This window comes from Budorcas taxicolor, chromosome X, assembly GCF_023091745.1.
Source record: "Budorcas taxicolor isolate Tak-1 chromosome X, Takin1.1, whole genome shotgun sequence".
In the NCBI taxonomy this organism is placed as follows: Eukaryota; Metazoa; Chordata; class Mammalia; order Artiodactyla; family Bovidae; genus Budorcas; species Budorcas taxicolor.
In genome coordinates this window covers 12,579,918-12,595,777 of record NC_068935.1, presented here as the reverse complement: position 1 = coordinate 12,595,777, position 15,860 = coordinate 12,579,918, and positions in this window count along the sequence as shown.

The following is a 15,860-nucleotide window of genomic DNA, read 5'->3' as shown; positions in this document are numbered from 1 at the left end:
TTGGCTGTTTACATTATTCTTCAGAAAGAAATAGTGTTTATTATACTTCTTAGTGTCTGTTTAAAACATGTACCATATATGTAAGAACTATAATGAATACTGGCAAGTGTACCATCAGCATGTCTGGAGCATGGGTGTTTGAGATTGTTGATGCCCACGTGTTACATGAGAGGCACCCTGTGAACCAAGCTAAGGAGAGTTGGGCCTCTGCTTTATAGGGCATAGAGAGCTGTGGGTGGCTTTTAACCAGGGGAGGTTGATAATCAGATTTGTGTTTTAGATGAACTCTTCATAGTCTGACTTTTAGATTGAAGGGTGTAGAGATGAGGAAGGGAAACCAGGTAGGAGGTTATTTTAGCAATATAACTAAGAAGTAATAAAGGCCCACAGTGAGTGCAGTGACAATGGACACCAAATTGTGGGTATAAATTTGAAATGTATTTATTGTTTTCAGTTGCCAAGTCATGTCCAATTCCTTGTGACCCCATAGGGTATAGCACACCAGGCTTCTCTATCTTCTATTATCTCTGGGAGTTTGCACAAATTCATGTCCATTGAGTCAATTATGCCATCTGATCATCTCATCCTCTGTTGCCCCTTTCTCTTCCTGACTTCAATCTTTACAAGCATCGGGGTCTTTTCCAATGAGTTGACTCTTCACATCAAGTGACCAAAGTATTGGAGCTTCAGCTTCAGCATCAGTCTTTCTAATGAGTATTCAGGGTTGATTTCCTTTAAGATTGATCAGTTTGATCTCCTTGCAGTCAGTCCAAGGGACTCTCAAGAATCTTCTCCAGCACCACAGTTCGAAAGCATCAATTCTTCGGTGCTCAGCCTTCTTTATTGTCCAACTCTCATGTCCATACATGACTACTAGTAATTCTACCTCCTAAATATACTTTGCCAGCTGAGCTATTTAAAATCCCAAAGGATGATGCTGTTAAAGTGCTGCATTCAATATGCCAGCAAATTTGGAAAACTCAGCAGTAGCCACAAGACTGGAAAAGGTCAGTTTTCATTCTAGTCCCAAAGAAGGGCAATGCCAAAGAACGTCGAAACTACCATACAATTGCCCTCATTTCACATTTGGAATTTCTTGGTTCACGTACTGCTGAAGCCTGGCTTGAAGGATTTTGAGTATTACCTTAGTAGCATCTGAAATGAGCACAAATGTTTGGTTGTTTAAACATTCTTTGGCACTGCTCTTTTTGGAGATTGGAATACATACTAAGAATTTCCAGTCCCATGGCTGAGTTTTCCAAATTTGCTGGCCTATTGAGTGCAGTACTTTAACAGCATCATCCTTTAGGATTTTAAATGGTACAGCTGGCAAAATATATTTAGTATGTAGAATTACATTTGTAGAGAGAAATGTAAAGAGATTAATCCGAAAGTTAAGCTGGAAACTCTAATCGAGGGCTATTTATGCCCACAGTTAAACATTCAGACTTTGTCCTTAAAGGTACTATATAGTCACTGGTAGAAAATCCCTCTGTTGTAGTATAAGAAATGGATTGAAGATAGACAAGCCCAGAGGTAGGTTGTCCTATCAGGAATCTACTTCCAGTAGACCTGGTTATTAAATGTTTTTGAGTGAGACTATGACTATATTCATTACATTGTTATTCTCATCTTCTTTTGGATTCAAGTGGAATAATCCACTTGTAAGAGCATATACTTCAGCCACATTTTGAGATTGAGGAGGTGATATTCTAGACACACCAGAAGTAGAGTACTAGACTGTTCTCCCATGCAAAGCTCTGAAATTCTATATATGGACATGTATTTGGAGAGACACTAACTCTTCTGCAGTCATAGATTATCCTTCACTTTCTCTCCTTTAGGGGATTAAATTACCTATATCTGATGTAGAGAGATTTGGGGGGAGGTGAATAGCCCCATTCTTTCCTTTTCATTTTGTTTGAAATCCAGTACCAGAGATATTTGCAACAACAATTGACTGCAGGAAAGAACTTGATGATTTGTCCCCAGTGGGGCATCTGACCATGTGACATCATCTCATATATATATAATCGTTATTAATACATATTTGATCCATCCAAAATCATAAGTGCTGTTTCTGTGGTAGCAGAAATTTGCATAATCGAAGATCTCCTGCAAAGCTATATCTTTCCAATTTAATCTTTGCAAAGGGAAGGGATTGTAGACATCTGTAAATTACACTGTTCATTAACTTTTACACAAACCAGTTTTTGGCGAGATACATGAGTCAGCCTTGCAGAGCTCTGAATACTACACATTTATCCATTGCTTTCAAACGTCTCCCATTGAATTGTTATCCCATTCTTTTCTCACACAGGAACGCATATTCACTTGATTCTGAGGTATTTCCTTACTTCTGTATTAACTTTGATGTCTGAAGGTGCCTTGAGTGATCTTTTTTCTCTTTCTGAACATGTTTAACATCAAATATTCATACATTTCTTTTAATATCAAATATCCTACCTTGTATTTTCTCTGTTGGCTTTGAGAAAAACCATCCGCTTTTCTTGGACCCCAGTATAAGGTTCTGGCCAGTTATTTACTAAAGTTCTTTTAATGGAAGTTTTTGGTTTATTTGTTGGTAGAGGTATCTTGTATACTGTCCCATTACTCAAGACTCTTAGAAACTACTATAAATTCATTTTAGTAAAAGCTTCATTTTAAAATAATTTTCCCTGTAATTTATGGATTCATGTGCCACTTCATGATTCCCTGTAGAATTCTTTTTTTTTTCCTTCTGTTTTTCTTATTCTTGGGAGAGTTCTAACCAAAGGATTTATTCAGTTGAATTAGTGACCAGTGTCATCTAGAAGGGGCTAGAGCCAAACTTTATAAAGCTATAGAAATGTTAGATACAAACATTCAAAGACAGAAAAGAGGATAAAAAGGGGAAGAAAGTTGTATTGGTGAGGTTTAATACTACTGTGGTCATGTATGGATGTGAGAGTTGGACTGTGAAGAAGGCTGAGCGCCAAAGAATTGATGCTTTTGAACTGTGGTGTTGGAGAAGAGTCTTGAGAGTCCCTTGGACTGCAAGGAGATCCAACCAGTCCATTCTAGGGGAGATCAGTCCTGGGTGTTCATTGGAAGGACTGATGCTGAAGCTGAAACTCCAGTACTTTGGCCACCTCATGCGAAGAGTTGATTCATTGGAAAAGACTCTGATGGTGGGAGGGATTAGGGGCAGGAGGAGAAGGGGACGACCGAGGATGAGATGGCTGGATGGCATCATGGACTCGATGGACGTGAGTCTGAGTGAACTCCGGGAGTTGGTGATGGACAGGGAGGCCTGGCATGCTACGATTCATGGGGTCGCAAAGAGTCGGACAGGTCTGAGTAACTGAACTGAATACTACTCAAATTTCATTCCTTCTTTAAGATCTGTTCCATCACTACTACCCTGTGGCATATTTCTGGTAATTGTTGGAAAAACACCGATTTCACTGGATGTAGAATGATTGCTATTTTTTAGTTATCTCTTTTGGGATGGGATTAATAAAGTGTGTCTGTCTCTTATATGCATTCCAGGGAAACCCCATAGTAACATACACCCTTGGGATGATGCATTTTCCATTATCACTTCAGTAATATATTGCCCTTGCAGCCATTTTGCAGTCACTTCCCTGAATAAGGCTACAGATCAAATGAGTCTGGAGCCAGCAGTCAGTTCTGTGAGTAAGAATAGCAGCTACTTCTTGAGTGCTTACAATGTGCCAGGTGCTGTGCTAAGCATTTTATATGCATTATCTCATTTTATCCTCACGACAACCCCATGAGGGGAACACTAAGAAAGCTTATTTCCATTTAAAAGTATAATAGAGTTGTGATTATTCATGACTGTGAAGAGATATGGTGGTGGGGTCAGTATATGGCTATGGAATGTGTTCTTATATTTATATTTAACTGTGAATAACAATAATGACTAGCATGTATTGACTGCCTATTATGTGCCAGCTTCTATATTAAGCATGTTGTCTGGATTATTACAAACGAGAGACTAAAGTTACAGATGAGAGAGCTGAGAATCAGAGAAGTCAAGTTAATGGCTCAAGGCCACATAGTAAATAGGTAGGGCAGTCGAGATTCACTCCCTGTTTTGGCTGACTCCAAAGTCCGTGCTCTTAACTCCTGTCTCCCTTTACTTGCTGTCCTACAAGTCTCCCCACCATATCCTGCAATCCCTGGAACTCTCTCTTACACTATTAAGGAAAATTGTCAGGGTGGCATTATTTTTTCTCTCTCTGTGATTTTTCTCAGGATGCCTTGTTTTACTGGCTTTCTGGAAACTGTCCTATTCTTTCCTCCTAAGAGAGAAAATTGTCCTCAGGAAAACTTAAGTCTTTTTTATTTTGTTTTCTGTCATCTTCAAATTGTCAGTTGTATGTATGGAAGGCATTTGTATGCCTTAGGGAGTGCTTCCTTCTTTTTATATAAATGACACCAAGGTCCTGAGTTCCCGGTGAAAATACTCTGTGAAATCACCCTGCTTGTGTAACCAGCTCTTTTGTAGACTTTCTCCTGAGACTCTGGACAGCATTTTCAGACCCTCCAAATAGGAAAACATATGGGGGGGATACTCAAACTGGAAACAAATATGATTTGAAAAAGTTTCAGAGTATTTTAAATCCTCTGGAAAAGTATGCACATATTCATATAAATATCAGTAAATCAGACTGCTTACTCAAAAATTCAGTTTGTTTAGAAATATTTTATACTCAAGCTGTCTATTAATTTTTTACTTTTGTAAGGAAGTTCCCTTTAAAACTGTTTTAAAATGTAGAAGGAAACCTGTAGATAGTCTCCTCCATTTTTCCTAATGCTTTATTTTTCTGCTGTCATATTATAATAAAAGTCTGGGACACAAAAGTAGAAATATAGAGCCATGTACTGCCATTTAGTTTCTTTTGTCCTTAATTTCTTCATCTATAAAATAAAGAATTGTCTTGTTGACCTTTAAATATCCTTTCCAACTCTGACATCATTTTTTGTCCTTACTATGGGTGATTTGGCTCTAAATAAATTTTTTCATTATTTTAAAATGCTAAGTGATTATAATCACCCTGGTTTTATTTTCTTAAAAATTTTCATACTTTTTACTAGTGTAATGTACCTAATTCTAAACTCCCCTATGTAAAAACAACAGGAAGGCCTTGGATAGATTCCAAATAAGACAGACAAGTGTGATTAGAATGCAAACTGATGCATCTTAGATGTTAACAAAATATTAGTATGAATGATTCCTTCTCTTCTAGTTAATCCCCATTATATATCAGAACTTCCTGACTTCTATCGCAATTACCATCTTGAAGGAACAGTTTTGTACAGTTTAATGAAATTATTTTAAACTATTTTGTGTGAGTTAAACTTACAGTCTCAATTAAATGGTAAGTTCTTTAAGGGCAGAAATCATAGATTGATCTTACATAGTATTCTCCACAAACCTAGCATCTAAATTAACTCATGGTGGGCATTCAGAAAATCTTCAAGTGGTATCTGCTGTTAAGACATCCTGTATAATTTAGTGTTATGAATAAATTCTGGCCAAGATGATGGACTAAGCAGAAAAGAAATGCTCTACTAGTACAAACAAACAGAGTGCTAGATAAAAGGTATTTTAAAAATGGAGTATAACCAAACCTTGAATTTAAAAAAAGAGTATCTATCTATACATGTTGGGAATGAGGAAGAAACCATAGCTAAAGTGAAGTGATTGTTGAAGCTGTACAGAGTGTGAAGGATCTGGGCTCTAAACACACCTTTCCTTAAGGGTTGGAAATTAAATGCTTTACAGGTTGCTGCTGCTGCTGCTGCTGCTAAGTCGCTTCAGTCGTGTCTGACTCTGTGCGACCCCATAGATGGCGGCCCACCATTGACAGCATGAGTAATTTCAAGTTTTCTTGGACCTGAAAATGTAGACAATTTCAAAGCTCTCCTTAAAAACTATCTTTTCAGTTTCACCAAAACCCATGATCATGTGGCCACGTTTCCAGGACCATTCCTTGGACCATGGAAAGAGCCCAACCAAGTGAGGCCTTGAAAGCTGAACCTCATTATTTCTGTGATAAATCTGCCTCTGGACTGTTATCAAGATCACAAGTTCTTTAAAGGAGAGGAACAGGAATTTGGTTTTGTGAATATTTCCCAGAGCTAGAAAAGCACTGTATCATTCATGAAGATCTATCAGAAAGTCTCTGCTGGCTGGCCTAGAATAATTCACTAATTACTCTAAACTTCAGGTTGTATGGGAGAGGCTGGTACCTGATCCTTGAATTTTAAAGACCTAGAGGTAATAGAGGGATGGAAAAACTGGTTTGGAAATAATGAATCTTTTAGTACTTAGGCAGAAGCATCTACAAAGTTCTGAAAGAGGAGTCCATCACAACCCATGCTGTGCTTGTATCTTATGCAGAAAATATTCTGAGATCTCAGTAGAAGTTGAGCTCAAAAATAAAAATGATAAAACATATTAGAAACTTTAACACCAAAAAAGATATACCACAGAACCAATGTATAGGCAAATTAACATCCAAGCAACTAGAGATAGTAGAGCAATATAAATGGGACTTCAAAGTAGAAAATTTTAAATGTGTATATATATACAGACACTTATATACATAAATATATGGTTTTTAACAGTCTCATTAAATTCAAACGTATATACTATTTTGCCTCACAGAATTTATATTTGTTAGCTTATATCACAGTAATAAAGAACCCCCAAATTTCAGTGGTTTATAAAATGAAAGTTTCATTGATCACTTAGGAGTTTCCTGCACGTTGCCTGCAGCTCTGCTCCATGTTCTCTTCACTATGGGATATAGGCTCAAAGAACAGTCCCTACCTGGAGCATTGGCATTTTCATTTGAGGGAAAAGAACAAGGTGTTAGATCACTTGATTGTTTTTAAAAGTTCTAGAAAGCAGCACACATAATTTCAACTCATGTTGCATTGGTCAAACCAATTCATATGCCTAGAACAGAAGACGATACTGTAAAGGTGTATAATGTTCCTGTAGGGAGGGACAGTGAATATTTCAAATGAAGGTTATAAAACCTGACTTCACAAGTGGAAAATTTATAATGTTGATGAGTGAGTCCTTCTGACATATATAAGGAGGCTTACATGGTTTTCCAATGTAATTTTAGATACTCTTAAAAACCTCTTTATTGATATGCTAAGAATTGTTAACAGTACTTTCAAATTAGCTGCATCCAGTAATACAGACATAAATACCATTCCGTCAGTTCCACTTCCAATTAAAAGTTCTTTCCCAATCCTTTACTTTGTCCTTGTGGAGATGACTAAAGTATATTTAACTTGTTTAAACTATTTCTCTTACACTTAGGATGTACATAAGATTATGCGCAGGGTAAATGGTATAGAAAATGTTTCCTTTACACACTGGAGTGATCTGATTTTCACTAAGCTTGCCATGAATGCCAGAGCAGGATAGTTCAACAACATTCATCCTCTACCCACAAATCAGGTCCACTTTTCAGACTGGTTATTAATGCTGCCAGGATAGAGGAAAGTGAATAAAAAGAAAAGACATGTTAATTTCAAGCTCCATTTAGAAACACACTAGAAAAATCAATGGCTGGTAAATAGAAATTGGCAAAATTGGCAGGAAGAATTTTTATATTTAAGCATAGAAAAGGCTTGAATATAAATCTGCACCCTGACCAGGTAATAACTAAATAAAATGATGATGGTACTGGAAAGGCACTTTGTAAGGTTGTTTCCTAATGTTTTAGTGCCCTGAGAGATGTCTGACTTTCAGAGTCACTGAATCAGCAGCTTGTCAGTTTAAATTTTGGAATTAAAGTTTGTCATTACGTTTTTCTAGCTGCACTGATTTCACAGAACTGATACAGGGAGATACAGACTCCTGGAAGGAGTGACAAACCAATAACTTTAGTACTAGATACTAAGTTCTAGGACAATATCCATATCATCCACTTTTCTCCTTTTCCCCATAGTGCTTTGCTTTTTCTACCCTTGGCCTGAATTCTACTGGAGTTTATTTATGGAGGACTATTTTTTTCAGGCTGAAAGTTCATCTTCTATGATGAGTTTAATCTCACAATCACTTGCTTCCATATCTGAGAAATAGAACACTGTTCTGAGTCCTCTCTTGCCTATTATATAATAAGAGGTTTTTCAACTTTGTGAGGCTAAAGAGGAGAATTATTTCTCCCATCTCAATTTATATCCACTCCCATCACTAATCTTTGGGACATTTTCCTCCTTGAAGCCTATCTTGGTAATTCTAGTACTTATTTTTTTTCTGAACTTCTGAGGATTTTTATATCTTAAAAGATGCTACTGCCCTGTGTGCTTCAGTATTGTTCCTTAAACTGATTCATGCTCATTAGTTCATTCAGTGCTTAATGATGAGGAGACACAAACTGGGTGAACCATGACTCCTGCCTCAAGATGCTCACAGTCTGTTGGGCAAAGATCGGCAAGTAATTGGACAGTTAAGGAATGGAGAGATAGCAAAGAGTGAAGATATCTAGGGAGAAAGATTCCAGACCAAGGGTAGAAAATGCAAGGCACTATGGAGAAAGGGAGAAAAGTGGAAGATATGGATATTGTCCTAGAGGAACTTAGTATCTGGCTGGGTAGTGGGAAGAAAAAGAGTGCCTGTGAGCTTAATCCCTCAGTTGTGTTCAACTCTTTGTGATCTCATGTGAAAAGCAGGAGACATTAAGCACAGGGTACAATGGGAACATTTAGTTGTACTCAGTGAGCTCAACAGAAGCTCAGCAGGTGGTAGAAACTGCTGGCCCATTCAGGAGGCCCAGGTTCAATCCCTGAGTTGGGAGGATCTCTTGGAGGAGGAAATGGCAACCCACTCCAGTATTCTTGCCTGGGAAATTCCTTGGACAGAGGAGCCTGGCAGGCTACAGTCCACGGGGTCACAAAGAGTTGGACACAGCTGAGAGACTAAGCTCACATGCACTTTTTTTCTCCCACTACCCATTCCAACCAGATACTAAGTTCCTCTGGGGCAATATCCATATCTTCCACCTTTCTCCCTTTCCCCATAGTGCCTTGCATTTTCTACCCTTGGTCTGGAATCTTTCTCCCTAGATATCTTCACTCTTTGCTATCTCCATTCCTTTAAGCTTTTGTTAAAAGATCAAGTTCTCATAGAAACTTGAGGTGACTGTGTTATTCAAAATTGCATCACCCCCCTCACATATAGTCACATTCTATAAGTACATATTATCATCCCTTGCTTTATTTTTCATTTTTTGCTGTTTTCTTTACTTTTCTTTATTTTTCTACTTAGCACATATCACCTTCTGACATACTGCATTATTTACTTATTTAATTTTCTTTTTTTATGTTTAATGTTTCTTTTTTAATTAATTATTTATTTATTTTTTACTTTACAATATTGTATTGGTTTTGCCATCTTGCCTTCTGGAATGTAAGCTCTAGGAGGACAGGGATCATATCTGTCTTTTTCGCTATCTTACCTCTAAAGATTACTAGAACAGTGCAGGGCACATCATAGTAACTTAAAAGTTATTTGACAAATTAATGGCTAAGTAGTAACAGCAAAAATCAGTACTCAAGAAATGCTAGTTTATTTTTTTCAAATTGAATGATTTTTCTTTTGCATTATACTGTACTACAACCACCACTACTTTTGATTTGGCTTGATTTTGAAGGGTTTGTACAGCTACTCTTAGACTTTGAGGAGTTGGTATTCCTCTGGCTATGTGGCATAGCTCCTATCAGTTTGCAGAAACAGTCACAGCTGGCCACCTTAACTAAGCTGGCTTTGATCCTCAACCAGTATATAGATCATGCTTTGATAATTACTGATATGATATCAAAGCTTTCTTTACATTTTTGTTTAATAGATATAATATGATCATGGTAATTTCATATTATATGTTTGTTTTTGTTTCAGATCCTCCACAAGATAGGAAACTTCACAATTAGGAAGTTAGATTTTTCTTTCTTCTTGCTCCACTTAAAATTAAAATAAGTTTCTTATTCATGATGCCAGTTATTGAAACCTATTAAAAATATTTTATATGCTATAATGTCACTTCTGGAAGGTTGCAATAGGTTTCAATAACTGGCATATACTGTACACTATAATATCACTTTTAGAAGGTTTCAATAGGGTTCAATAACTGGCATCATGAATAAGAAGCATATTTTGATTTAAAGTGGAGCAAGAAGAAAGAAAAATTGAACTTCCTAATTATGAAATTTCCTATCTTGTGGAGGATCTGGAACAAAAACCAACATGTAATATGAAATTATCATGACCATATCTATTAAACAAAAATGTAAAGAAAGTTTTGACATTATTACAATACACAGAAGATCTGTACAAAAAAGATCTTCAAAACCCAGATAATCATGATGGTGTTATCACTCAACTAGAGCCAGATATCTGGAATGTGAAGTCAAATAGGCCTTAGGAAGCATCACTACGAACAAAGTTAGTGGAGGTAATGGAATTCCAGTTGAGCTATTTCAAATCCTGAAAGATGAAGCTGTGAAAGTGCTACACTCAATATGCCAGCAAATTTGGACAACTCAGCAGTGGCCAGAGGACTGGAAAAGGTCAGTTTTCATTCCAATCCCAAAGAAAGGCAATGCCAAAGAATGCTCAAACTACCGCACAATTGCACTCATCTAGTATGCTAGTAAAGTAATACTTAAAATTCTCCAAGCCAGGCTTCAGCAATATGTGGACCATGAACTTCCAGATGTTCAAGCTGGTTTTAGAAGAGGCAGAGGAACCAGAGATCAAATTGCCAACATCCACTGGATCATGGAAAAAGCAAGAGTTCCAGAAAAACATCTCTTTCTGCTTTATAGACTATGCCAAAGCCTTTGACTGTGTGGATCACAATCAACTGTGGAAAATTCTGAAAGAGATGGGTATACCAGACCACCTGACCTGCCTCTTGAGAAACCTGTATGCAGGTCAGGAAGCAACAGTTAGAACTGGACATGGAACAACAGACTGGTTCCAAATAGGAATAGGAGTATGTCAAGGCTGTACATTTCACCCTTCTTATTTAACTTATATGCAGAGTACATCATGAGAAACACTGGGCTGGAGGAAGCACAGGCTGAAATCAAGATTGCTTGGAGAAATATGAATAATCTCAGATATGCAGATGACACCACCCTTATGGCAGAAAGTGAAGAGGAACTAAATAGCCTCTTGATGAAGGTGAAAGAGGAGAGTAAAAAGGTTGGCTTAAAGCTCAACATTCAAAAAACTAAAATCATGACATCTGGTCCCATCACTTCATGGGAAATAGATGGGGAAACAGTGGAAACAGTGTCAGACTTTATTTTTTTGGGCTCCAAAATCACTGCAGATGGTGATAGCAGCCATGAAATTAAAAGACGGTTACTCCTTGGAAGGAAAGTTATGACCAACCTAGACAGCATATTGAAAAGCAGAGACATTAGTTTGCCAACCAAGGTCCGTCCAGTCAAGGCTATGGTTTTCACAGTGGTCATGTATAGATGTGAGAGTTGGACTGTAAAGAAAGCTGAGTGCCGAAGAATTGATGCTTTTGAACTGTGGTGTTTGAGAAGACTCTTGAGAGTCCCTTGGACTGCAAGGAGATCCAACCAGTCCATCCTAAAGGAGGTCAGTCCTGGGTGTTCATTGGAAGGACTGATGTTGAAGCTGAAACTCCAATACATTGGCCACCTGATGCAAAGAGCTGACTCACTTGAAAAGACTCTGATGCTGGGAAAGATTGAGGGTAGGAGGAGAAGGGAACGACGGAGCATGAGATGGTTGGATGGCATCTCTGACTCAATGGACATGGGTTTGGGTGTCCGGGAGTTGGTGATGAACAGGGAGGCCTGGTGTGCTGTGGTTCATGGGGTCGCCAAGAGTCGGACACTACTGCGTGACTGGACTGAACTGAACTGAATATCACTTACATGTAAAACGTAAATAGGACAAACAGAAACAGAGTAGAGTCATGGTTACTAGGGACTGAGGAGTAGGGGGAAATGGGCAGATATTGATCAAAGGGCACAAACTCCCAGTTATAAGATCAACAAGTTTGGTGGTCTAATCTATAGCATGGTGATTGTACCTAATAATACAATAAGATATATTTGAATGTTGTTAATAGAGTAGATCTTAAATATGCTCACTATGGAAAAGATTTGTTTACTGTAAATGTGATGGAAGTGTAACTAATACTGTGATGGTAATCAGCTTGAATCAAATCAACACATTGTACACCTTAAATTTATAGAAAACTATCAACTATATTTCAAAGTTGGGAAAATATTTGGCTAGTTCCAAGACAAAGACTGGGCAAAGGTTGAAAAATGGCAAGTTTCTGTTCAAAGGTAGTTGGTTATTTTTCCCAAATAGAAAAAAAAAATGGTTTTCAGGCACACGCATACACACACACACACACACACACATCTCTGTCATGTATTTTCCTTTTTCCAGTATCTAACTTCAGGTAAAGTTTCTTGTTAAGATATCTGGTGGTCTTCTTGGAAAATAATTAAAATCAGCATTATTGAATAATTACACAGGTAGCTATTTAAGAGAACCCAGAACCAACTTGGAAATAATGTCTTGGGTCAGATCTTCAATCAAATGGGTGCAAGAGAGCCATAAACAACTTTTTCCAGTTGAGCTGTGTATGCATACAGGGCATTTTTTCTTGAGATATATGCAAGGGCAAGGGAGATGAAGTCAGTACAGTCTACTTCTGCTTCATTGGCTACACTAAAGCCTTTGACTGTGTGGATCACAACAAACTCTGGAAAATTCTCAAAGAGATGGGAATACCAGATCACCTTACCTGTGTCCTGAGAAACCTGTATGCAGGTCAAGAAGCAACAGTTACAACTGGGCATGGAACAGTGGACTGGTTCCAAATTGGGAATGGAGTATGTCAAGGCTGTGCTTATTATCTTGCTTATTTAACTTATATGCAGAGTACATCATGTGAAATGCCGGGCCGGATGAAGCTCAAGCTGGAATCAAGATTGCTGGGAGAAATAGCGTATAACCTCAGATACACAGATGACACCACCCTGACAGCAGAAAGCAAAGAGGATCTAAAGAACCTATTAATGAAGGTGAAAGAGGACAGTGAAAAAGCTGACTTAAAACTCAACATTCAAAAAACTGAGATCATGGCATCTATTCCCATCACTTTATGGCAAATAGATTGGGGAAACAATGGAAACAGTGACAGACTTTATTTTTCTTGGGCTCCAAAATCTCTGCAGGTGGAGACTACAGTCATGAAATTAAAAGATGCTTGCTCCTTGGAAGAGAAACTATGATAAACCTAGACAGCGTATTAAAAAGCTTTGTCGAAATTTGGGAGATATTTTAAGGAAATCTATGCCACCTTTTTTTTTTTTTTTTAATGGTACCCTACAAAATGGAGGCATAGATTTTTTTTTTAAACTACCACCCAAATTTCTTTGGAGCATTATTTCATTTTTTCCCAGGTCTTGTACATGTGCATTAGTTCTCCTTGAGTTTGTTTCCCATCTCTTACAGTAAGCACTGTTGTTTGTTCACAGACTGTACTTGTTGAAGGGCTTCCCTGATGGCTCAGACAGTAAAGAATCTGCCTGCAATGTGGGAGACCTGAGTTCAATCCCTGGGCTGGGAAGATTCCTTGGAGAAAAAAATGGCAACCCACTCCAGTACTCTTGCCTGGAGAATTCCATGGACAGAGGAGCCTGGAAAGCTATAGTCCATGTGGTCAGAAAGATTTGGACAAGTCTAAGAAACTAACATACACATATACATATATATATATATATATATGCCTCCATTTTGAAGGGTATCATTAGCTAGTGTGGGAGGTGGCTTATAGCAAACCTCGTGGACTAAGACTCTTTTGGCTTTCATTACATAGGAATGTCTCTGCCAAGTGGCTTTACACTACTGCTTCTTCAGCATATCTTTGGTGCATGATCAGGCTGCATAGACTGAGGTATGGTACCTTACCTCTGGACGATGATACCTTTAGCACAGGCCCTGGGTCACTGGGTTAGTAGAAGGATGGTATCACTCTGCTCTGTGCCAGCTATCACTGTACTCTACTTTCAAACTGGCTGTCCACTAATACTTTACTATCTCTTGATATGACAATTGAATGGTTTTCTGAATTTCTTATACATGATTAAAATTATAATAATAATCATGATTAGTCTGTGGGCATTAAGATACATGTATTTTGTCAGTTCTCTTTTTAACTGAACAAATTTTGATGGGAGCAAGTTCAAAGAATGTGAGAGATCTGTGTAACTGAAATTGGTAAGATAAAGCCAGTATCAAGGGAAATGTGACAGAGGAAGATGTTAAGTGAATCAAATGATCAACTGCACTCTGTTTTCCAGTTGAGCAGCCCTACAGTTAATAAGTGCTTTTTACTGATGTGGTATATATTGGGAGTTACAAAGCTGTACAAAACATACCATTCAGAAAAAATGGGATTCTTTTTGATTAATGTTTTTGTTTTAGATTCCCTATTTTTATTAAGTCATGGATAGTCAGTGTAAATAATCGTGTAGTGATTTGTTTCTATTTGGAATTTAGAATGGGGCTTATTCTAAGGGTATGTGGCTCCAAACTATTGAAAATTCTCCTTAATGCCACCTTTTCTCTTTTGCTTTTGAATGCAAAGTTGAAAAAAAAAAGCAACACACACATTAATCTATAAAAAAGACCAACAAGAACTAGTGCAAAAAATATAGGAATGAACAGAATACAATCTTGTTCCATATATTTGATGGCCCTTTTACATGTACATTTTCTTGCAATATTTGTTAGAAAGTCAAGTATCACATTTGTGTCAATTGACAATGTGTTCAATGCATGGCAATTTTAATTTCAAATATGATATGTTGATTTCTTTATTGGGTTATTTGAGACTCTCTTTGTTTAGCAAACTTTATTTTCCTTTGCAATAAGATATATAACATTAAATTCTAGCCTAAAGCCTACTTTTCCCATATACTTTAAGCTCCCCAAATCTGATACAAATTCTGGCATTAGTTCTTGTTGTCATGACATGTTGTAATCATATTGCCATTTGACTTCATTTTCTAAGCATATATGAGATAAGATATCATGAGTTGTTTTATGAAAGCATCTATTATTTTCGAGGTTATAGTCATATGGTTTGTGTGGGTTCTTTTTGACAAGATGGGAGGAAAGTGGAGACTTACAGTGAAAAGTGTTCAAAATTACAAACATGCTTGTTTAAGATACACTGAGTCTAGAGTGAATTACCAAAGGAATGATTTCCAGGTAGCAGAGAATGATGGTGAAGTTGGCAATCAATTAGGATAATATGAAAAGTATAGTGGTAAGTGTATAGAGTGAATTGATTGCTTGGTAATTAAACTATAGTACCTTTCATTTTCCCTGCTGAGTCCACGAAATCTCTTTTGAAACGTAATTGTGGTCAGCCACAAATATACCAGTTATCTTCTCTTATATTTAGATCTGGGTTTCTCTTGAAAGAATGCCTGAAACAACTTATAAAGGAAAAACTTAGGACTGAGGCCATATGACCTGAGCCCAGTAAGTTGGTCAGATTTTCTGATGGCAAGCTACTGAGTAAAACTCAACAGGAAAGTCCTGCCAGAGACTGGCAACCTTCCTAACTCCCAAGATGTTAATAGGAGTTAGGGTTCCTTCAGAGAAAAAACATGGTCCCATTGAGCATATGGCCTTTGGAATGCTCTGCCATCCTATGCACAGACCTTCCAGGACTAAGATAACATTCACTTTTCCACTCTTTAAAATAGTTTATTTTTATTTAATTAATTAATTTGGCTCTGCCGGGTCTTTGTTT